At 37.8% G+C, this 23,811-nt stretch overlaps 1 protein-coding gene across 18 annotated transcripts in view; it reads right to left on the reverse strand.

Moving 5' to 3' along the window:
- The window catches only part of SOX5 (SRY-box transcription factor 5), a 1,030,085-nt gene that overhangs the window by 940,538 nt on the left and 65,736 nt on the right, over positions 1-23,811 (reverse strand). Inside the window, exon 1 of one of the 18 annotated variants that reach the window (XM_077953149.1) lies at positions 19,124-19,207. The exons of the other annotated variants lie outside the window; for them this stretch is intronic. The gene's annotated coding sequence lies outside the window, so the exon portion shown is untranslated. Of the gene's footprint in view, positions 1-19,123; positions 19,208-23,811 lie in introns of those variants that run through there. 18 annotated transcript variants of the gene reach the window in all.

A 23,811-nucleotide genomic window follows, 5' to 3' on the forward strand; every position in this document is an offset into this window, starting at 1 on the left:
CCATGAAGTCACTGAACAGAGTTGGGAGGAGATGTGGGCGAGTGGCTCACAGGAGCGGGTGCAAGCCCACAGAAGCCAGCTCTCATACCACTTGTGGAAACTCAAAACCCTTTTAAAGTACAACACAAATTCCCAACAATAGAATTTAAGTTGACTCTGGTGTTTTCAGCTACCTACATTTGTGAAACTTCATTATTTAAATTTAAATACTTGAATCTGTTGTCTTCCGATCTCACAGAACTTTGAAAATGTTTTTAGATGTTTTTTTTTTCCTCCAGATCAAACAACAAAAACATATAGTTCAATTGCTGTTGAAGAAATTCAAGTAACACTCATTGTAAGAATCCGAGTACAGGTGTAAGACTGAGCCTCCCACAGATGATTAGAGTTGGCCCTCAGTCAGAAAGGAATCTCAAAGGTCTGGCCTCTCTAGTCCTTATCCAATACCTGATGTATTTTCTAGTATCTGCAACTCAGAGAGAGATCTATAATCGAAGATAGAGTTTTTAAGTGATTTTGATGTTGATTTAATCAAGCTACTCTGCATGTCTGACTGATGTTTGTAGATACATGAGAGATGAAAAACAGGCAACGCTCAGGCAAACTAGAAAATCATTTAATATGCGATAAAGATCCTGATTAATCAAAAATGCGTCTAATAAAGACTGGCCATTTTACAGCATGCTCTACTTTAAAAGAAATATTTACATAAACATGGTTTATTTGTATAAAGAATGCTATAAATTATTGTCATCTTAAGGACCAAATACCTGGAAGACAGGCAACTATAGATAAGAGAAAGTTATCAGTTCTGAAGAATCATTTGAAAATGTGAAATAAAACAATGAGATTTTTAAAATATTTTGTCATATATAAAACTTATTTATAGATATATACCTTTTGCTTAGCTAGATCTTGGTTTAAAAGGTTTCTCAGACAAAACCCCCTCTAGAATGACTTATCTAATAAAACGAGTTCCCCAACAAAAATAACTTAGCTTACAAGGAAGAAAACTGATTATCTATATTTGATGTGGATGACCCCCCCAGTGTGATATCATTTTAAATTTTGATATCTATCATGGGGAAATTTTGTTCTGTGAAAAAAATGTAAAGGATTGCTGTAATCATAATTGCTAATAATTTTAATTAATTATGATTTTTTTTTTTTTGAGACAGAGTCTAGCTCTGTCACCCAGGCTGGAGTGCAGTGGCATGATCTCAACTCATTGCAACGTCCACCTCCCAGGTTCAAGCAACTCTCCTGCCTCAGTCTCCCAAGTAGCTGGGATTACAGGTGCGCACCACCACGCCCGGCTAATTTTTGTATTTTTAGTAGAGATGGGGTTCTACTATGTTGGCCATGCTACTCTTGAACTCCTGACCTCAAGTGATCTGCCCACCTCGGCCTCCCAAAGTGATGGGATTACCGACGTGAGCCACCGTGCCTGGCCTAATTATAAAAATTCTTAATGAGAATTATTATTATTATTTTGTTTGAGATGAAGTCTCACTCTGTCACCCAGGCTGGAGCACAGTGACTTGATCTCAGCTCACTGCAACCTCCACCTCCCAAGTTCAAGTGATTCTTCTGCCTCAAGCCTCCCAAGTAGCTGGGATTACAGGAAAGCACAACCATGCCAAGCTAATTTTTGTATTTTTACTACAGACGGGGTTTCACCATGTTGGCCGGGCTCATTGTGAACTCCTGACCTCAGGTGATCCACCCACCTTGGCCTCCCAAAATGCTGGGATTACAGCCCTGAGCCACTGCGACTTAATGAGAATTCTGTATGAACTTAAATTGTCATGTGTTTTGCTCTGTATCTACTCTTTTCTTTTTAATTCTACAATTCACTTGAAATGGAAAGTAGTACAATTCAAGAAATTATCAAATTAATAATACATATTTTATACGATTTCTATGATTAGATCAAGATTTAATACATTAAACATTCATTAAAAACAAAACACGGTTCAAGTCTCCCCCTTAGAGGAGCATAAGCCCCTCGAAGGCAGGAATCGTGTACCGTTCATCTTTGCATCCCCAGCACCTAACACAGTATCTTGCAAAAAGCACACGCACCAGAGATGTTTATGAACTGAGCTGAAGGTGGTAGTGATGAGTGTGGTGTGAAAAGGAATAAGCAACACTCTGAACTGTGAGGACCTGCACTGTTGCCTCTCCCGTGTTCTTGGCTCTGACCATCCTCTGCTTCATCACTGTACTGGAACAACTGGTGCCCAGCAAGAGCCAGACTACATTTCCTAAAGTACAGAAATGGATTTTATTGGAGGAAAGTCAACAGGCTAACTCTAAACTTTAATTAGAAGCAGAAGAGGTCCAGGCACAGTGACTCACGCCTGTAATCCCAGCACTTTGGGAGGCCAAGGCAGGAGTATCGCTTGAGGTCAGGAGTTCAAGTCCAACCTGGGCGACAATATGAGACTCCATCTCTACAGAAAATAAAAAAAACAACTAGCCAGGCATGGAGCACGTGCCTGTGGTTCCAACTATACAAGAAGCTGAGGTGAGAAGATCTCTTGAGTCCAGGAGATCAAGGCTGCAGTGAGCCATGTTCATACCACTGCAGTCTAGCCTGGGTGACGCAGCAAGACCCTGTCTCAGAAATAAATTTTAAAAAAAAACAAAAAAAAAGCGGAAGACAAAATTTTACAATCAGCTCCTTGGAGGGACAGTCAGTGCTATAGCATCAAACATGTGCTAGGCAATGCTACACAAGCATAGTGTGAGGACCACTGTCCCTTTTCAACTGTTTGTTCCTGGTGTGTGAGGAAAGGGCTACAGCATCTAAGAGTAAGAAACAGAAACATTTATAACATTTATGACTGAGTCCTTTTATGTCTGTTGAATCTAACAGTAAAAAATCAGGGCTTGGATTTTGTATATCTCTGGTTTTCTTTTTTCCTTCTTTTGAATCCATTCTTCCTGTGTTTTTGGACAGCCTTAGTCCATGACAGATTAGAAATGTGAAGGAAAAAATGGCCCTCATCACAGATCTTTGCAAAGCACTCATGTAGAGTATTGCTGCTCCAGAGAACTCAACTAGAACCCATAAATAGACATTCTATGGTGGCCAATTTGGGGTCAACCATTAAAGCGAAACAAAACAAAGCAGAAAAAGCCTTCTAACAATGAAAACCGTCCAACAGTAGAAATGGCTGACCTGAACTGTAGTGAACCTACGTCACTGCAATTGTTCAAGCAGGAGTTGGACAACTGAAAGAGGCTGAGACTCCTCCAGTCGAGGCCCCCACGACACTCTCTGCTTCCCTCTTCCAAGTTACCACACTGCACTGCATTTGTCGAGATGTGTTGGCTTCCCCCATTAGAGTGGGAGTTCCTTGAGAGAAGGAACACTGTTTATTCATCTCTCTTTGGTCCCTAAACACTGTAGAAGCACACAAAGGTTTACTGCAAAACTAAATATCTACCATAGATATTGAATAAAGTGATACTGAAGAACTAGTCTGTGATTCAGTGATTTGTAAGAAGGAGAATTTGGCTGAACATTGTGGCTCACACGTGTAATTGAAGCACTTTGGGAGGCCAAGGAGGGAGGACCATTTGAGGCCACGAGTTCAAGACCAGCCCGGGCAACAAAACAAAACCCTGTCTCTACCAAACAAACAAACAAACAAAACAGTTTATTCCAAAGAAAACTTTAAAACACATTTCCAAAATAAGGTAACATTCCAAAATTAATACCACTATAGCCTCCCAATAACATTTCTATTTGTATACACACATCTCATATATAAATTCTAAGACTGAGATTTAACTTTTTTTTTTTTTTCTGTTTAGACAGAGTCACGCTGTGTTGCCCAGGCTGGAGTGCAGTGGCACAATCTCAGCTCACTGCAACCTCCACCTCCCGGGCTCAAGCGATTCTCCTGCCTCAGCCTCCCCAGTAGCTGAGATTACAGACACGTGCCACCACACCAGGCTAATTTTTGTATTTTTAGTAGAGACGAGGTTTTGCCTATGTTGACTCTGCTGGTTTCGAACTCTTGACCTCAAATGATCCACCCGCCTCGGCCTCCCAAAGTGCTGGGATTACAGGCGTAAGCCACTGCGCCTGGCTTACTTTTTTACATTGCTATATGCTATACGAGATTTAGTGAGTTCTATGACTCATACACAATCATAAATTTACCTCCTGAATGTTGAAAATGACCACTGTTCGCCATTTTTAGAAACATTAAATGACCTAGGTATGAGAGACACATTGAAAATATATTTCTCAGTACTGTAGAATAATGGCATTTTCAGTTTAATGATAAGAAACTACTTTAAAGGAAAGAGACAAATCCCTCAAGTCTTCTGGGTTTCAGCTTCTCTTTGAAATAAGATGAATATTGTTGTCTCTTTATCAAATAGTATTAAAATTGAAGAACTTGGTAAACATTGTTTAGCTATAAGTATTATTTATTCTTCTTATAATTTTTTAACATTTATATTTACCTATATTTAGATAGAAGTATTAATCATTTAGATACATATATAATTTACAAGCAGTTTCTTTCTCTTGAAGTCTATTAAAACAAAACAAGTTACCTTTAATGGCAGCTATCAGTTAATAAAGTAATTTGCCTAAGAATTACACATTTTATTAGCTTATCAAAATGATTTTCAGGTTAACAGAACAGCAAAAACTTTCCAAAAAGAAACTGAAGCCCCTCAAAATCAATATAATTAAATATTTAAAGGTGAATTTGTCTAACACCTAAGCGATTCAGAATCCAGAACTGTCTACTTGTGACACACAAATGTTTTTGGCCATATATTGAGCAAGTTTTTAAAATTACTACTGAAGTGTGAGAATTAATCTTGAATTTTCCTCTTTCATTTGACTTATCAAAAAACATTAGCTATTTGAACACAGTTTATTGTATTTGATATTAAAATCCCAAGTTCATAAAGGATCAAATTTCCATTTATCCATTAAGATCACCAGAGCACATATCTACATCTTTCTGTTTGTACTTTTCTCATTTTATTATTTTCTTGAAAGAAGAGAGACAAAGGTGCTGTCCTATAAAGCTGTAACTGAATAGCTTCATCAGAACACTGCAATGTTTACCTTAAATCCACAGATTTCATGGTTTATAAAAAGAATTGTATTCTTTTCCACCTACTTAAAGAAAGATCTCTCCACCCAGATGACTGGGATGAGGGCCAATCCCTCAAGCTCCATTAATTCTAAACTGAGCTTATTACTGTTCCTGTTTCACCTGCTCATGTCCTTCCTATGCTCCGTTTCTGTTAATGGTACTACAGTAGCATCCTCTTAGTTACCTGAAACAAGAAATCTTTGGAGCATTATTTGTTAATCCTCTTGCTTTTCTTCCACATCCTGTTGCACTCTTGACCATTCTTCCACTGAAGTCTTTTATTCCATCCATTTCCTCCATCACATTCTCACACTAGCTCAGGACCTCACCATCTCTTGCTTGAACCATTAACCCAATTCCTTCTCCATTTCACTCTACTTATATATGCCAAATGAAACTTTCCTGAAAGAATTAAGGAAGGCACCACTCATGTGATTCCCTTGCTGGGAAATCTTCAACATCATTCAAATGCCTGACAAATAACATCCAACTTATCGAAGGACTCCAATTATCTGGTTCCAATCTACTCTTCGAGCTCCATTTCTCACTATTTTCCCCATTGACAGTATGAATGGATATCTCCTTTAACCTAGCCAATCCGAACTTCTCATTGTTCCCATTAAATATTCCAGTTTCTTAACTCTGAGTCTTCATTCACATCCACATAGTTCTCTCTACATGAAATGCCATTTCTCTGCATCTTTGCATGTTTAAACTCCATGCATTCCTTAATGTGTAAGTCAAATGCCAACTCCCTGGTAACTTTGCTTGACCACTCCTCTCCACACCCCACCGTTGTCCCATTAGAAGTATGCACAGTAATTAACATCTCATCTCTCTTATTGTATGTGTCATTTTCTACCCTGTGTGTTTGTTTTATACGTGTTTTATCTCCTATACTAGAAAATAAGGCAGCACCTATTAAGTGCTTACCTTGGCCAAGCACTAGCTAAGCACTTTACATAAATATACATGACCTCATTTAATCTTTGCAACAACCGTTTTGCAGTTGAGGAAAATGGGCTAAAGAGAGGCTAAATAACTCACCTAAGACCACACACTTCTTGAATGGTATGTGGAACGTATCTCCAAATCTGAAGTCCATAAGACAATACTTGCACATATTATAATTTCAATAAAAATATATTAAATGAAAAAGCCCTACAAAATCTTACACTGGAAAATATCAAAGGAATATTCAGGTATTTATTTATTTATTTATTTATTTATTTATTTATTTATTTGAGACAGAGTCTCTGTCATCCAGGCTGGAATGCAGTGGTGCAATCTCAGCTCACTGCAACCTCCACCTCCCAGGTTCAAGCAATTTTCCTGCCTCAACCTCCCAAGCAGCAGGGACTACAGGCGCCCACCACCATGCCTGGCTAATTTTTGTATTTTCAGTAGAAGTGGGGTTTTACCCTGTTGGCCAGGCTGGTCTCGAACTCCTGACCTTAAATGATCCACCCACTCGGCCTCCCAAAGTGCTTGGGATTGCAGGCGTGAGCCACCATGCCCGACCCTGGAGAATTAATTTTTAAAACCATAATAGTTAATGCTTATTTGATATGTATTAAGCATAGGCAAATTTCTAAGAACCTGATTACCTCACTTCAAGTTAGGTAATCAGAATGGAACAGAACAGAATACCCAGAAACAAATCCACGCACCTACGGTGAACTCATTTTCAACAAAAGTGCCAAGAACATACACTAGAAAAAAGACAATCACTTCAACAAACGGTGTTGGGAAAACCGGATATCCCTATGCAGAATAATGAAACCTAAATCCCTCTCGCCGTATACAAAAATGAAATCAAAATGCATTGAAGGCTTACATCTAAAACCTCAAACTACGAAACTACTATAAGAAAACATTGGGGTAACTCTCCAGGACATTGGACTGGGCAAAAATTTCCTGAGAATTAGCCCACGAACAGGCAGCAAAAAGCAAAAATGAACAAATGAGATAGCAAAATGTTGAAAAGCTTCTGTACCACAAAGGATACATTCAACAAAGTGAAGAGACAACCCACAGCACAGGAGAAAATATTTGTAAACTACCCACCTGACAAGAGAGGAATAACAAGGAGTTCAGACAACTCTATAGGAAAAAAAAAAAAAATCTAATAATCTGATTTAAAATGGGCAAAAGATTTGAATGGACACTTCTCAAAAAAAGACATACAAATGGCTAACAGGCATATGAAAAGGTGCTTAACATCACTGATCATCAGATAAAGGCAAACCTAAACTACAATGAGATATCATCTTACCCCAGTTAAAATGACTTTCATGTGAAGGACGGGCAATAACAAGTTCCAGCAAGGATTTGGAGTAAAGGGAACCGTCATACTCTTGGTGGGAATGTACATTAGTACAACCACTATGGTGAGCTGTTTGGAGTTTCCTCAAAAAACTAAAAATTGAGCTAGCACATGATCCAGCCATCCCATGGCTGGCTATGTATCCAAAGGAAAGGAAATCAGTATATCAAAGAGATATCTACACCCCCATGTTTGTGGCAGCACTTTTCACAATAGCCAAGATTCAGAAGCAACCTAAGTGTCCATCCACAGATAAATAAACAAAGAATATGTGGTACATATACACAATGAAGTACTATTCAGCCAAAAAAAAAGAATGAGATCCTATCATTTGCAACAACACGGATGAAACTGGAGGTCATTATGTTAAGTAAAATAAGCCAGGCACAGAAAGACAAACATCGCATATTCTCGCTTAGGTATGCAATCTGAAAATCAAAACAATTGGCCTCATGGAGATAAAGAGTAGAAGGATGGTTACCAGAGGCTGGAAAGGGTAGTGAGGGTTGGCAGGATGTAGGGATGGTTAATGGGTACAAAAAAATAGTTAGAAAGAATGAGTTAGACCTAGTATATGATAGCTCAATAGGGTGACTGTAGTCAATAATAATTTAATTGTACATTTAAAAATAACTAAAAGAGTATAATTGGACTGTTTGTAACGCAAAGGATAAATGCTTGAGGGGATGAATATCCCCATTTTCCATGATGTGATTATTATGCACTGCATGCTTGTATCAAAACATCTCGTGTATCCCATAAATATATATACTTACTATGTACCCGCAAAAATTAAAAATAAACAATGTTTTTAAAAAAAGAATTCTAAGAACCTGGACAGTAACTCATTTAATTCTCAGAGCTACACAATTCCTATTTTTAGAAGAGGATAACAGACATGCAAAGACACGACTGAAAAACCTTGCCCAGGTGCCCACAGCTAGCACAGATCCAGGGGAGAAATGTAGATGGGGGTGGTCTGGCACTGGAGCCCACCTGCTTAATCGTGGTGCCATGCTGCTTTCTCAACACTGGGCCTGCTTCCGTGCTCAAGGGTCTCAGTGAAGTCTGGCTCATCTGCTGGCATGGAACCTAAATTTAACTGAATTCTGAGATATATTAAAATTAATTCTTGAAACATCCTTTGATGCATCTGCCTAATGTGATCTGGGAGAACTCTGATTATTCATAATCATAATAGTTAATATAGTCATCAGAAGCTTTGTAGGAGAAAAGACTTTAAGAAGGGAAAACAAAACATGTGAATAGGAGAATTATCTTTAATTTCAGCCAGTAGAGGGAAATTGTCCTTCCCCTTGGTAACCATCCTATGCAACACCTATCAACAGCAACAACTCTCAAGGCAACAGAAGAAGTAGCTAGTACTGCCATTTATGCATGGATACACTGTACACTCACACATTGAGAAAGATTCCCATATGGGAAAAGAAAGAACATAAACAAAAGAAATATGCCAGTGTAGGAACAGAAATTGCCCTTAAATGACGGTTTCTCTTGACACAGAATGAAAGATAAGTATAATTCACCAAAGGAAAGAATGGGGAAATCAGGACAGCTTTCATTTGGCTATGATAACATATTAAGAACAATTTGACTCATACATTTTTCAGTCTTTGAAATGTTGACACTCAGCATTACCAGAAATGGCATTTCCCCCACTACTATCACTATTACACTACCAATATACACCAGTGTGAAGATGTAGCTGTTGATCAGTGTGGAATGTTAGATCTCCTAAGACATAAAAATGTTTACACCTTTTTATTGAAATTCTATTTCAATCTGTCCAACCCTTCTACAAATAGTATATTTATAAGCCAAGTATATCCAAAAAGTAGTTGTTTCAAAGTTTTTCATTCTATAAAATGTATATTTCAGGATAAGTCTTCATTTATGATTTCATTTTACGATACTACTTTTAATTTGTGTAGAATGTGTCTTTAAAGGACTACGTAGAGCAAAGAAAAACCATATAAATGTGGATTAATGAGACATTATGCAGGCACACTTGAAATTGTAATTAAATAAGAATATTGTGAATAAAAGTTTGTTCTAAATTATCTCATTGACAGATGTATGTCACTTATGTCAATAGTCTTTAAATGGCAAGTCAAGTTTATATGCCTGCTACTTAGCATGTATGTGTAAATATATAAATAATATACATATATAAATATAAACTTACGTATAAAAACATATTTCCCTACAATCACTACCCCAGTGTCTTAGCTAGAATAAAAACAAAGTTAAAACAATGTTTAGGATGACTCAAATTCAGTTACAATGATACTTATTTCCTTGTGAAATGATACATATTTTCAACAAACCATTCATTTGTTGACTAATGAGAGAAACATTTTAGATAGATTCTTCAATTTTCCTTTCAAAAGCATTAGACTTTCCAAATCTTCCAAAAGAAAACTGTCTTTTAAAGATGTTTCTTTTTTTTTTTTTAGCCTGAAACAATACAAAAGAGAATAATAATGTGTAGAATTTTTCTGGAAAGTGAAAACACCAGGTGAATTAACTTAGCTCTATGGCAATTTTCTCTTTCAGTTTTTATGGGCTTTTCTAAATCACTCACCCCAGAAACTAAACCTTGTTTTGGGCATCCCCATTCTCTTTCCCTTTAATTCAGTTATGTAAATGCACCATAAGTTTTCCTCTCAGATGAGATGCTAATTATGAGGGCAGTCTTGTTAATCAAAACTAAAGCAAATGAGTACTTGTGTATTTTACCATCATTCCAGTTTGCAAGGACAAAGGAACTCCTTTGTATTTAAGGTGGCATGAATGATCATGCAGCCTCTCAGCCTCTTAGCAAAGTTGCCTGCCGACATAGGTCATTTTACCTATGATGGTGGTAAGTTTATGGCATCAGTCCCACCTTACCTAATTGTTCACGTGAGCTGCTGAACACTTAGCTACCGGGTGACAATAATTTGGCTCCAATGAGTCTAAATTGGATGTAAATTAGTTTTCCTGAGTATTTTTCATATTTTAAACTGCACACAGAAAGCTGATTTTATGAACACACTTTCTGCATTCTCTTTAGTAATTCTCAAACAACACGTGAAGTCTTCAAAGTGCTTTTTCTCAATTATTTTAAAATCATTCTTTATGTAAGAAAATGTGCTGAATCAGATACATATTATGTCACAAAAACAGAGATAAATTTTATTTGTATTGTCCATTACATTCTGAGTTTGCATATGCTGCTGACTTAAAAGTGCTGTGAGAAATTTGCAATGTTTATATTATTGATAAACATCATTTTGTCTGTATGGAGAGTCCTAGGTCTCAAAAGCCTTACCAAAGAGTAAATTTGGCTATCTATCATGTCTCTTACCATAGTACTCATTTAGCCAAGCTGTGTATATTTAGTTCTTCTAATATTTTCTCATAAGTCAATCCCTTCGACTCATTAATCTTGCTACTTGTCTCTGATTGTTTCCATTTGGTTTACTAGCAAGGCAGAATCTTCTAAAACTTTCCCCTCTTCTTAATTTCATTCAAAGAATTATAAACTGCTTGAGGGCAAGGACCACATTTTCCTGAGTTAAAAATGAGTCACAGAAATAAGATGCTTTATTGGAGATAATCTTGAATCACCTTGCCGCCTTTTACTAGCTGACACTGTTTTAAATTATATTAATTAGGAACACTACATGTGTTGCTTCTTTCTTTCAGAAAACAGTAAATCACAGCTGATCACCTTCAGATCTTTGGACTACGGAGGGCCTATGTGTGTGCGTCCATGTTTGTGTATGTGTTTTTGTTCGTGTGTGTGTTGGGATTTCTTACTATTGTTGAATGACCTGTGATGAAATAACTCTCTTAAAGAAATTAAATTACATTTTCCCAGTGGGAATTAACATTGTACATGCATCATAACAAACAGCCCTCGTTTTCCTTGAGAAAATCATGTCAAAAAGATTTCTGAAATCACTTTCCAGTGAACACTCAGGACCTTTTTCCATCAAATTATGATAGCGTTAATTAACTTACATTCTTCTGAACCCCCTGTTTTGCATAAAGTTGAATCCAGAAGTTTAAATCTGGAAGTAGATATAAAACATAAGTAAATTATAAAATTAAATAATGTAAAACCCTTTACTAAAGATCATTTTTTAAAACATATGGAAAATAAATACTTTTGTATTCAGAGTGGTGAGAAACTCTGAGGGTTAGAAAGATAAAAAGTTGATCCAGGAGTTGGAACTTAAGGGAGGATTTACAAGGTTCGGACAGATGGAGAAAGGAATAAGAGTATTTAGGTACTGGGAAAATGGTTTGCACAGAAAAGTGGAGATGGGTTCAAGCAAAATAGAAGAAGGAAACACAAGTTATTCAACAGAACACTAAGAATACATCACAGCAGAACAAAACCAGTAAAATGTGAATACCGCATCCCAACAAACAATAACGAAAACATAGGCCAGATGATTAAAATAACATTTGGAGGATTCTCGGCTTCAACTTATATAAATAATTTCATGATTTTTCTAGCCTTCACAATCAAAACCTCCATCTTAGAAGCTATTAAAAATAACTTTACCAGTATTTCGGATTAGGATATGAGTAGCTTAGAAACGGCATTAAAAGCACAGAACTGTCCGAGCAAATTGTGAAAAACGAATTGGTTGAAAGTTAAAAAAATTTTTAGTGATGTAGGGGAAAATGACTCGACCAGAAAGGTTCCAATTCACAGTTTCTCTGCCTTTAGCTTTCTGTGTGGCAACTACTCTGTAATTGGTCTTTTTTTTTTTTTTTTTTTTGAGACAGAGTCTCGCTCTGTCGCCCAGGCTGGAGTGCAGTGGCCGGATCTCCGCTCACTGCAAGCTCCGCCTCCCAGGTTCACACCATTCTCCTGCCTCAGCCTCCCGAGTAGCTGGGACTACAGGCGCCCGCCACCTCGCCCGGCTAGATTTTTTTTGTATTTTTATCAGAGACGGGGTTTCACCGTGTTAGCCAGGATGGTCTCGATCTTCTGACCTCGTGATGCGCCCATCTCGGCCTCCCAAAGTGCTGGGATTACAGGCGTGAGCCACCGCGCCCAGCGGTTTTCTTTTATCTGTAAAATACTTACAATAACAAGTACCCTTACCATTTGTTATGATGACTAGGGGGAAAAAATGTATCTAAAGAGCACCTAGAAATAAATGTGTGGTCTCTAATAGGTATCAATAATAGGTAACTATTACTATTATGTACTTTTCCACACTAAGGCCTATAATATGATTAAAAATGTTTTTATCATCCCTCCCCTCAACCCTAAAATGCTTGTCTTCCTTTTTCCATCTGTCAAAAACATGTGGGTCTTCCAAGCAGCCACATTTTACACATATTCGGTACATGCCTCCTGCCAATATTTTTTTCCCTGCAGGCCTTTTCAATTTTTATAAATGTTTTGAGATGCAACATATATAACAGATAAACTGACAATCCATATACCTTTCTGTTGTTGTTGTTGTTGTTGTTGTTGTTGCTGCTGCTGCTGCTGCTGCTGAGGCAGGGTATCTGTTGCCCAGGCCGGAATGCAGTGGTCCCATCATAGTTCACCGCAGCCTCAATCTCCTAGGCCCAAGCCATCCTCCTGCCTCAGTCTTCCAAGTCACTGGGACTACAGGCACTAATTTTTAAATTAATTTTGTAGAGACAGGGTCTTTCTGCGTTGCCCAGGCCAGTCTCAAACTCCTGGCCTTAAGCCATCCTCCCACCTTGGCTTCCCTAAGTGCTGGGATTATAGGCATGAGCCACTGCACCTGGCCCCCTATACCTTTCAGTAGATAATGTGAAACTCAAGAATCTCAAAACCTGAAGACTTAGAAGTAACCTGGTCCAGCCACTACCCGAAGTGTGAGTTTCTTCTCTAACGTCCCACCAAGTAATTAAATTAGCCTGTGTGGAATATGTCCAGGAAGCGCACTCTTTCTAATGGAAGCCAGCTCCAGTCTGAAGCAGTTACAATGGTTACAGTTACAGTTACTTTGACGGAGCCCACTATACCTGACTCCCTCTAAAAACTGCATAAGAAAGAAATCTAGGTACACTTATGTGCACAAGTCGTTCCCATTTGGGATCTACCTTGTCCCCTCTGGCCTCTCTTCTGGATCTTTCTCAAGCCCCCTCATCATTCTGGTGACTATCTCCTCAAATTCTTTAAAGCTATGACTTAAAGCTAGTTAAAAATAAGACTCCTAGAATGTAACAGAGTAGTTTCAGGCCCGCATCAGCAAAACAGCTCTTTTTCTAGATGTTCAACTTCTGTCGACGTGACCCAACGTCATTCTAGTTTCGGGCACAGCCTAAGCAATGTTACCAACACCACAATGTCAACACGTACTGAGTCCCTTAAAACCATTACACTCTTTCTGTCCCTTGTAATATGAGGAAATCACTTCTTCACCATCTCCGTGTGTGTAGACTTGACGTTGATCCCAGCAGCAATGACCTTCCATTCCCCCCAGCTGAGACGAATTTGCACCCTGATACTGCTAAACAACATACTGCTCATTTATTCCAGGCTGGTAGGCTCTTCAAATGTGCTCATTCTAGCAGCTCATGGGGAGAGTGAGTTATATATTATGGTCAGGGACACAGCCCTCTGGGCAAGACTCTAGAAGTTTTCACAATTACATCAATCCATGGAACCAGCATTCTGTGTCTCTAATGTTAAATAATTCTAAAGAATATTTAAACTTCTGATTTGCTAAAATGAAAATTTGATCAAAGAAGTTGATTAAAGCTTTTCATTGAACATCCTAGCTCCCTGCACCCCACTATATCTGTGAATTAGCCTTTGAAAACACTGTAGATTTCCAAATAATCTAGAATTAGAACCCATAGATTTATGTCTCATTTCATGTATCTGACAACAGAAGTTAAATTTAAAAGCTTAGGAAAATGTTTATTTATAATTTTAAGTTTTTCAAATTAAACTACATTATATTTTCTAAATATCATCAGTGCTTCTTTTATAAAACGCAAAAGGTAAATACCATAAGGGGACTGTATACAGGAGAGATTCGGTCGACAGGAGATTTTATGAATGTTCATTGAAAAGTATGAGGGGCTGGATTTGCAAGGAGACAAAATTTTTCCCTACTATTCTTTGAATATATTAAATAGCACATTTCTTCATTTTAAAAATATGCAAGTTAAAATCCCCCTTAAGACTCCATTTAAGACAGAGCTATTCCAGAGGAACGAAAATTACCTCTGTTTAACCGACATTCAACTTTTGGAGATATTTCTCCCAAGAAAAGGCTGTGAATATTGAATTGTGGAGCTCGTTCAAAGAGGCTGTCATCACCACAGCTTCTGTCTGCTTTACTGGAGAGCCAGCTGCCAGAAGAGGAGTGAGTGCCTCTACCATCAGGTTCATAGTACCCAGTGTCCTCTTTCTTTTCCCCCCAAAGACAAAAACTTTCAATAGAATTTTACAGTTTGGACAACATAAGGATTCAGTACATTCCAAACCCAAGGAACAGAAGATAAGCATAGAGTTCTCATCCCTCTTCCGTAGCAGGATTAGAGAACAGCTTTATTGCCCAATTGAAACACAGTAGAGGAAAACTATATGACTATTATTTCCCTGGAGCAAAATTAAAACATTTAGTTTTTCGTTTGTTAAACTGTCAAAAGATGTGGGCTTTTAAAAAGAGGAAAAAAAAATGCAGACAGTTGAATGAATCATCATGGATCTATTCAAGTGTGATTTAAAATGCTTGCTTTTACTTCAGATTTTTAAAAAACTCTTCAACCCTTTATACTATAGGCCATGTCCTATTATTTATTTGTTGCAATGAGTTGCCAGGTTCCCAGATACAATGCATGTCTGATCAACGTGTTACAAAAAGATCTACAAAGCAGGGTGTGGTAGCTCACCCCTGTAATCCCAGCACTTTGAGAGGCCAAGGCAGGAGGATTGCTTGAGGCCAGGATTCAAGACCAGCCTGGGCAACATAACAAGACCCTGTCTCTCCAAAAAAATAAATTATCTGGGTGTGGTGGTATGTGCCTGTAGTCCCAGCTACTTGAGGGGCTGAAGCCAGGGAGATTGCTCAAACCCAGGAGTTCAAGGTTACAGTGAACTATGATGGCACCACTGCACACTAGCCTGCGTGACAGAGTGAGATCCTGTCTCAAAAAAAAAAAAAAAAAATCTACAAAATATTACTCAATCTGCAGTAGTCAGATCTGACTAGAAATTTTCACATTTAATTTTGAAGATGTTCAATATCTAACCTTTTATTTTGTCCTAAGTAACAAGTGTAAGTATTTAAAAATCCTCCTGAAACCCCAACCCCACTCTTACCCAGACTCTTAAAACCATCCACTCCAAATAATCAAAGCTAGATTGTATTCTGAAGCACGAAGGTGATGTTAGGTGATTTCCATTAGGCAGCATTATCCTAAATCTAACACGGAATCCAAAAAGCATCGCAAGTTAATTTTAATCTCTTAGAGATTTCAAGGATTCTATATTTTAAAAATATTAGAATAGAAAGTTAAAGATGGGATGGAATGATATCCCAGAGAACTATATTTATTGTGTTAACGTACCATTTGTCTTCTGGGCAAGCAACTAAAGGTCATTTGTTCTTCATGGCAAGGGTTGAAAATAGTTTGCATTGGAGGTCTAACTTAGAGGACCAATGTGAAACCCCTTAGGCCTAAAGTGACCTTTTTATGCCAACACACATGTCCAAATCTCTTAAAGAGGCGAGCAGTGATGTTTGCACTCAGATTTTCAGTTACTTCAACTCCCTTTTCCTAACTGACTCTGATGGAGAAATTGGAATCATTTCCTTCATGTAGATCTCAGTATACTTGTTCAACTATCATAGCCAGGTATCACAGTCAAATATTGGACTGAAGAGGGGCCAAGTTTTCAAGCCTACATTTGCCAAATGAGAGGGAGAGTGTGGGAGAGAGAGGCACGTGGTGAAATCTGTTTGGGGGTGGGAAGTTGCTTCCTTTCCCTGGGGGTCTAAGTGGGCTTGTGGGAGACTGTTCAGTTATCCCACAACTGTGCCTGGAAGAAACCTAAGGCCTAGAGAGGGCATGCCTTCTTCAGAAGAGTAAGGATCTGAAGAAAGAGGAATAAAGAGAGAAGGTGATAAGGCCTACAATTAAGGTTGATGGCGATTTCACTTGACAAAAATCTTCATGCTTCCAAATAGCCAGGAACTTTAGGAATTCTTGCCTCTAGATCACTTAATAAAAAGAATTGTCGAGCAGTGGAAAAGTTGCCATCTTCAGTTACATCTATCCCCTTAACATTTACCCGTTTTTCAGGTGGCAAGTTGGCCATATTCCTGCCATCCTAAGGCAGGGCAGCCGCACACCACTTGCCAGCAAACAAGACTCTGATGGCTACAAAGGGGTGTATGCTTTAACTTTCTCTTCCACATCAGCTGGGACTGACTTTTCTCTCAGGCTTTGCTAACTACACATCGGGATTCCTGCCTAAGAAACATAGTCCATAACTGCACCCAAAACATTTTCTAACTTTTCATGTGATGTTTAAAGACACCTAGTTTCAAGTTAACTCAGTACTGCCCACAGAGACAGAAGGCAAAATCAGCGCCGAAGCCCTCACAGCAAACCTCCCTTGGGTTCACAAGTCTTACTGCAGTGGATGGCAGTCTTCATACATTCAGCGCACTGCTTTGCCACATTTGGGTGACAAAACAATGACACAGAACAGATGCTGCAAGGAAGGCAGGAGAGACCATTTGTTCTATAACTCAGCTTTCTTCGGGTTACGTAGTCTGTCATTATGTAGAGCAAGAAAAGTACCCATGGCACCTAGAACAGATTCAGATTTTAGTTTAAACTTGTACAGAGTTCTTAATCAAAGAAAAGAATTGTGTCTTGGAATTTTGCCTTGTGATTTCCCAAGATTGTTCTCAAGATGGGCATTGAACAGTCAGGGGTAAAAAAGGAAATAGATGGCTTTTATAGTACTTTCCATATCATTTTCCTTCTATTTACAATAAAGTAAATGAGGCTGTTACTTCTTTACAAAGCATTTTCTTTAAAGATGACCATTACTACCATGCAAGCACATTTGGAAACAGGTATGAAACCAGTGTGCCCAACTGTGGCTGAAACCCAAACAGCAATTTTTTTCCACTGACACAGGAAAATTCAGGCAAAAAAAAAAAAAAAAAAAAAAAATGGTTACATGGGCAGCTCACAGTTTCTTTTGGAACGCTTTCATGGAAATTCAGGCTGTATTTGATACACACACCATATTTTTTTAATGGTGTTGTGTGGGTGGGTTGGAGGCACATGAAGAGCTCCAAAATCCATATAAATATCCAAAACCAGAATGGAGAAACTCTCTCATTTCCTTTTTATTGTCTATTGCTCATTTGCTAACGGTTACTTGAAGCATGATACTCTAATATTCCTTTTATGCCTCTTTTAACTTAAACAATATAGCACCAAGCCTCTAAAACACATGGCTAAAAAATGATATCACTCCCTCAAAAAGATTTTTAAAATAACAAAATAGCAAAAGAGCTGCCACATTCCAAATAAGAGGTGAGGCAGGCTTACCCCCATTCGTTTCATCCCAAAGCCAACCAACATAGACAAACCAACCGACCAACAAAAACCCAGTATCTCTTTCTTTCTTCCCTGCCTTCTTTCCTTCTGTCTTCATGCCAGGGTGGCTGCCTGGGTGGTAGCCATTCATGCTGGCTTGTGTGTGCTTGGAGTGAAGGGCCTAGTTAATGGGAAAATTACAGATGACTTTGTATGGTGGGTTCTGTGATTTACACTTGCGGTAAAACCCAAGGCAACTGATCTGTAACTCTGACTTGAATTGAGCCCTTACATGGAAATTTTTCCTGCTTGTGGCAGTACCTAAAACCAGCTTTCTGGGAAGGGCTCAAGATCCTACTCTTCCTAGAGCAGCCTTTGCCAGGGTATTTTAACCTCTTTTACTATACCAACCATGATAGTCCTGAACATCCCTCTCACACCTGTTACCAAAGCAATGTTCACTAGAGTCACTTGCTAGTGTTTGGTCAAAAAAAAAAAAAAAAAAAAAATCTCAACTTATGCAAAATGATAAATCATGGATTTTGAATGTTAGAAATAATATTTGAACCAAATTTTTAAAGTAAAAATGCAAAAAAGTCCTTTGAAGCACAGAGGTAACTAAAGCACATTAAATGGACCAATACAGCAAAGCATAAACAAGAACAAGGAGATAAATAATGAGGGGGGAAAGGAGTGAATATAACAAGACCTGATAAACACTGGGTTCACATTTGAAATCCAAGACCATCTACTGCATTTAACCAGTGCACCAAAAGTATGTATGTAGAGGAACTCAGTCTATCTTTCTCAGACTGTTCTTCCTCATGGCAAAGGAAAACACTTTGTCTTTTACTGTTGTAGGGACACACTGTTCCACACTCCAAGCAGAGTTTTTCCTTTGTTTTTGTTTTTGTTTTTTTTAAAGGTGAACTATGAGCCAGCAGGTTGCCACATGTTCAGAACGCATTTGTTGAATTCGGAACCCAAGATCTTCACTCCATTTAATTGCTTTGAGACAATAAAGTATGAACAACTGGTTAAAGCAAGAGCTACAAGCAGACACACATACATTCTCACCCACCTTTTGGTCCTAATAAAATCTTTAAGCTTGGGAACCTCACTCAAACTAATCAAAAGAGGAAGGAAGCACGGCCATCTGTCTCCCCTTCATATTCGCCTGTTAGCTCTGTACCTTTCAAACTGGTTAAAAAGGATTTCATAATCCAAAGTTCAAGGGTAGTACCAACGAAAGCTCAACAACTGAAATAGCTGTTGATTTTGGTAACTAAAAGTCAGGGAATAAAATGGCTTCTGATTGATCGTTTAGCCTCATTCCCCCAATTTAAAGGTCCCTGAAAAGTCTCACCTTCTTTGATGTGAAGCAAAAAATCACTATTTTCTCCCAAGAGGAAATATTTTGCCTACATTAACATAAATTGTATACTATGATACCTCTATCTTGGGAAGTTCAGTAAAACACGACTATTGCAAAGAAGGGAGGGTAAGGTTCTAGACAATAAGGCACAATACCAATAATGATCCTGAAATGATGAAAAGCAATCATTTCATAGACTTCACTAAAGTTGCTTTGAAAAGTCAATGATTCAATCCCCTCAAGTATTAATAGAAACAGAGACTTGGGGTTTTAATAGACACTTGAGGCCATCTTGTCATTGGCAAGAGATGCTAAACAATGTTACCATGCCTGAATTACTTCTTAGAGTCTACAAGTGATACTTACGTATTTTGTTCTTGATACTTCTGATGAAAATTGGCCTTTTATGAAAGAATGGGCTGTGAAATAGTTTAGATTCATTGTTACATATAAGATCTCAGGTGTTAGGTTTAAGATGTGAAATTTTGAGTGTGTATTAAAAATTTTTAAGAAAAAAATAAATTCCAATAAGAAAATTCAAATATATATAAATGCCACTAAGCCTTTTGATGACTTCTTCAGTTTTTCTGCTCCAATAAACAAAATATTTTAATTGCCATGAGCACCCCTGATAATATAACCTGGTCTTCCCCAGCACTCAAGCCCTTTATCTGTTTTACAAGCTGGTTTACCAAAAGGGCAAGGTTTCCTGAAGGAATCTCATCTCTTGTTAAGAGTATTTTTTTTTAATCAGACTTTGTGAGGCCTGCCTATCTTAAAGCTCCCAAGAAATGATATCCTTTTCATACTATGGAAGTTTATTTATGGGTGGAAGATCAAAAGTCTCTTACTAGTTTCTTTTACTGCGCAAATTTGAAATATCTGGTTAAAAATCAGTGTCAACAGTATTCAAAATTTTCAAAACTGTCAAGATCACTGAAAAGGAAAGTCTGAGAAACCTATGAGATATGATATTAAATGTAATGTGGTATCATGAATGGGATTCTGGAACAGAAAATAAAAAGATAAGTAAAAACTAAGGAAATTACAATAAAGTATGGACTTTAGTTAATACTAATGTATTAACACTGGTTCATTAATCATAATGTAATTGATGTATTACACTAATGTAAAATGTTAATAATAGAGAAAACTAGATATCAGGTATGTAGGAATTCTTTGTACTGCAACTTTTCTGTAAATGTAAGACTCTCTGAAATAAAAGGTTTGCTTTGGCCGGGCACGGTGACTCACGCCTGTAATCCCAGCACTTTGGGAGGCTGAGGCACGTGGATCATGAGATCAGGAGATCCAGACCATCCTGGGTAACATGGTGAAACCTGTCTCTACTAAAAATACAAAAAAATTAGCCGGGCGTGGTGGTGGACACCTGTAGTCGCAGCTACTGGGGAGGCTGAGGCAGGAGAATAGCGTGAACCCTGGAGGCAGAGCTTGCAGTGAGCCAAGATCGCGCCACTGCACTCCAGCCTGGATGACAGAGCGAGACTCCATCTCAAAAAAAAAAAAAAAAAGGTTTGCTTTTAAAAAGTCAGTATAGTGTTTATAAAAAGTCAGTAAAAAGTCAGTGATACACTGACTTTTTAAAAGCAGAAGTACTTGCATCAATTGATCACTTCCTCAATTATCGAATGTATTGGGTGATGGGAAATAACTGAAAAGTACACAGCTCTTTTGAAATAATGGTATCTATTAAGATTCTCTGCCCACAGTGAAAATAACCTCAGGATTTTCAGCCTTACAAAAGGAGGGAAAATGTCTGGGTCAATCACACTGATGTGTAGAACATATGCATAGGGTGTCTAGGTACGGAAGTAACTCCATACACTTCCGTTCCCCCTATGGCAGATAGCACCGGGCAGGGAATAAGAAAATATAAATAGCTCCTCTTGCACCTATAAAGAACATAAAGGCAAGATACTATGGGGCCTGATGGTTTACTGCTCCCTGATGATCAGTTGCCAGGGCAAGAAACTGGAAAATGTTTTCTAATGCAGGCCATCCAACAAAAAGGAGAGCAGATAATAATACCTTTGAAAATTTCAAAGTGCTTCCCATTTATTATCTCATTGTATCCTTACAACAACAGTATGAAACAATAGCATAGGTTATTATTATCACAGTTCATGGCAAAAACTAAGACATGGAAAGGTTACAAAACTTGGCTGAAGTCACACCAGAAGTGACTGAATTCCAACGAGCATTCAACTTTCACAACTTCAACCCCCACCTTCACTCTTCCCTGGAAGTAATGTGGCTTCCAGAAAATAATTTTGTGCTGATGTAAATGTTGTATTTCAGAGTGCAAGGCATAATATTCTAAATATAAGTCTATGTGAGGCAGTTCCAAAGTGCCATGATTCCCCTTAAAACGAACTACTAAATGAAATGAGAAGGGTATGGCAGCATTAAAGAAATTTGATTATTCTTTTCCTCACTATCAATGTAATGAACCCCCCCCCAAAAAAAAAAACAGCATTACAGAATTAACTACAAAATTGCTCACAGAATTCAACAAATTTGTCTCAAAATATAGACAACTGGAGTGCCAATTAGGGTTGCATCTGATTACTGCATGTTGTATCATCTTAGCCTTAAAAATGTAATTTTTTTCTCTGATAACATGATAGCATGGCAATTTGGAGTACTCATTGCTAATCTATCAACTATAACTACTTTTGTTATAAATTTTTTAACAGAAGACTTAAAATCCATCTTGTTTTCAATGAACCCATTGTCAAATTAAGGACATCCAGTTATAGCCTGATGTTTACTCAAGAAACAGTGAAATTTACTTCTTCAATTCGGCTACAACTACAGAACTATCAGAGTAATATGTCATTAAACCACTATCTATTGAGTATCTGTTATGGCCCCTGCAGCACAGTATGGACCAAGTATGAGTAAGACATGGATCCAGTGTGTTGGAAGCTTAATCTAATCAAAGAGAGCCAATTTGAAGTAGGTTCAGAATCAGAGGACATGAAAGGGAAATGAGTAACTTTCTGGTTCTTATTCTTTTTCCTTTCAGCAATTAGAACTACAAATGAGACCAAAAGGTAGGTAAAGTATTAGAAGACTTATTCAGAAAAGATATTCACAAGATGGTCCTCAGGAACTCAATGTCAGAGAAGTCAACAATGTTCCATTAAGAAGTATCAACCAATAAAAAATCTGGATGTTGATTTCTTTTCCATTTGAGTGAGCACTTGAGAACAATGGTTTCTCTTAGGTCAGCCTCCAAAACAACAACATCAAACAGATAAGCACCATTTCTGGTTTAGGTTCAAGGGTCTGATTAAACAAAGTGTTTTAAGTTGTGAAGTGTATTTTATGACATACCAACATGTAAAATTGCACCACTTATGAATAACTACTTATTAACTAATGAAACAAGAGAAGGTGTGTATTTGAGAATAAAAATCAAAAGAACCACAAGGATGGGGGAGGGCGTGGTACGCAAGGAATGCAGACCTCCATCTAGAGCTCAATTCTAAGAGACTCCTTTCCTAGCAGAGGCAAAGATGAGGTTGGGATTTTTGACTCTGGATAATTTCTTAGTGTTATAAATCACTCCAGGTTTCTAAACTATACTGAGAATAAATATGAAGTGATTCCATGACTTTATTTTATGACAATAAATTCAGTTGAATGTGCCACAGTGATCTAAACTGTTCAAGGCAGAACAACTCTGAAACAGTCTAATCTCATAGCCAAACAGAGCTGAAGAACAGTAGTCTCTATACTCCCTGATCCAAAAAGTGGGGGTTGAAGGGGTGGAATTCCAGAACCTTAGTAACTACAACTTCTGCTCATTTTCAAGCAACTCCTACACAAGTAAAAATACCTATAAAGAAGAGTAATGCCTAAACATCAAGAGGTTACTTAGAGTTTACTCAAACTTTTTGGAAAAGCCAAATTGGGCTACAAATCCCTGGAAACATAGTTTGCCTCTGCCCTTTTTGGCTTTCCCTCCATGAAAAGAACAATAATTAGAGAAAGTGTCATTGACTTAAAAATGTCATTTTTAGTTGAAAATTAAAAATCTTCCCCCAAATTCTTCCTTAGCATCCCCAGATTATTCAACTTCACTCTTACGTCTGAGGAAGTGAAAATTCCAGGTATTTTGACTGTCTGGCTCAGCTTACCCAAACTTCGCAATTTCCAGGTAACTTATGTAATGTTACTGGGAGTAGCAGAAGAGAAACAAAACAACTATACAAAAAAGCCTAGGGGGATTTTTCTGTTTGGCTGGTTAAAATGTTCAGAATTATTTAAGAGTTGGAAAAGAAACAATAAACCACACCCTCAATGGGCTCTAGTCTGAATTCCACCATTCGTTTACACCGTGTTTTCCAATCCAAGATTTCAGCGTA

This window comes from Macaca mulatta, chromosome 11, assembly GCF_049350105.2.
Source record: "Macaca mulatta isolate MMU2019108-1 chromosome 11, T2T-MMU8v2.0, whole genome shotgun sequence".
Classification (NCBI taxonomy): Eukaryota; Metazoa; Chordata; class Mammalia; order Primates; family Cercopithecidae; genus Macaca; species Macaca mulatta.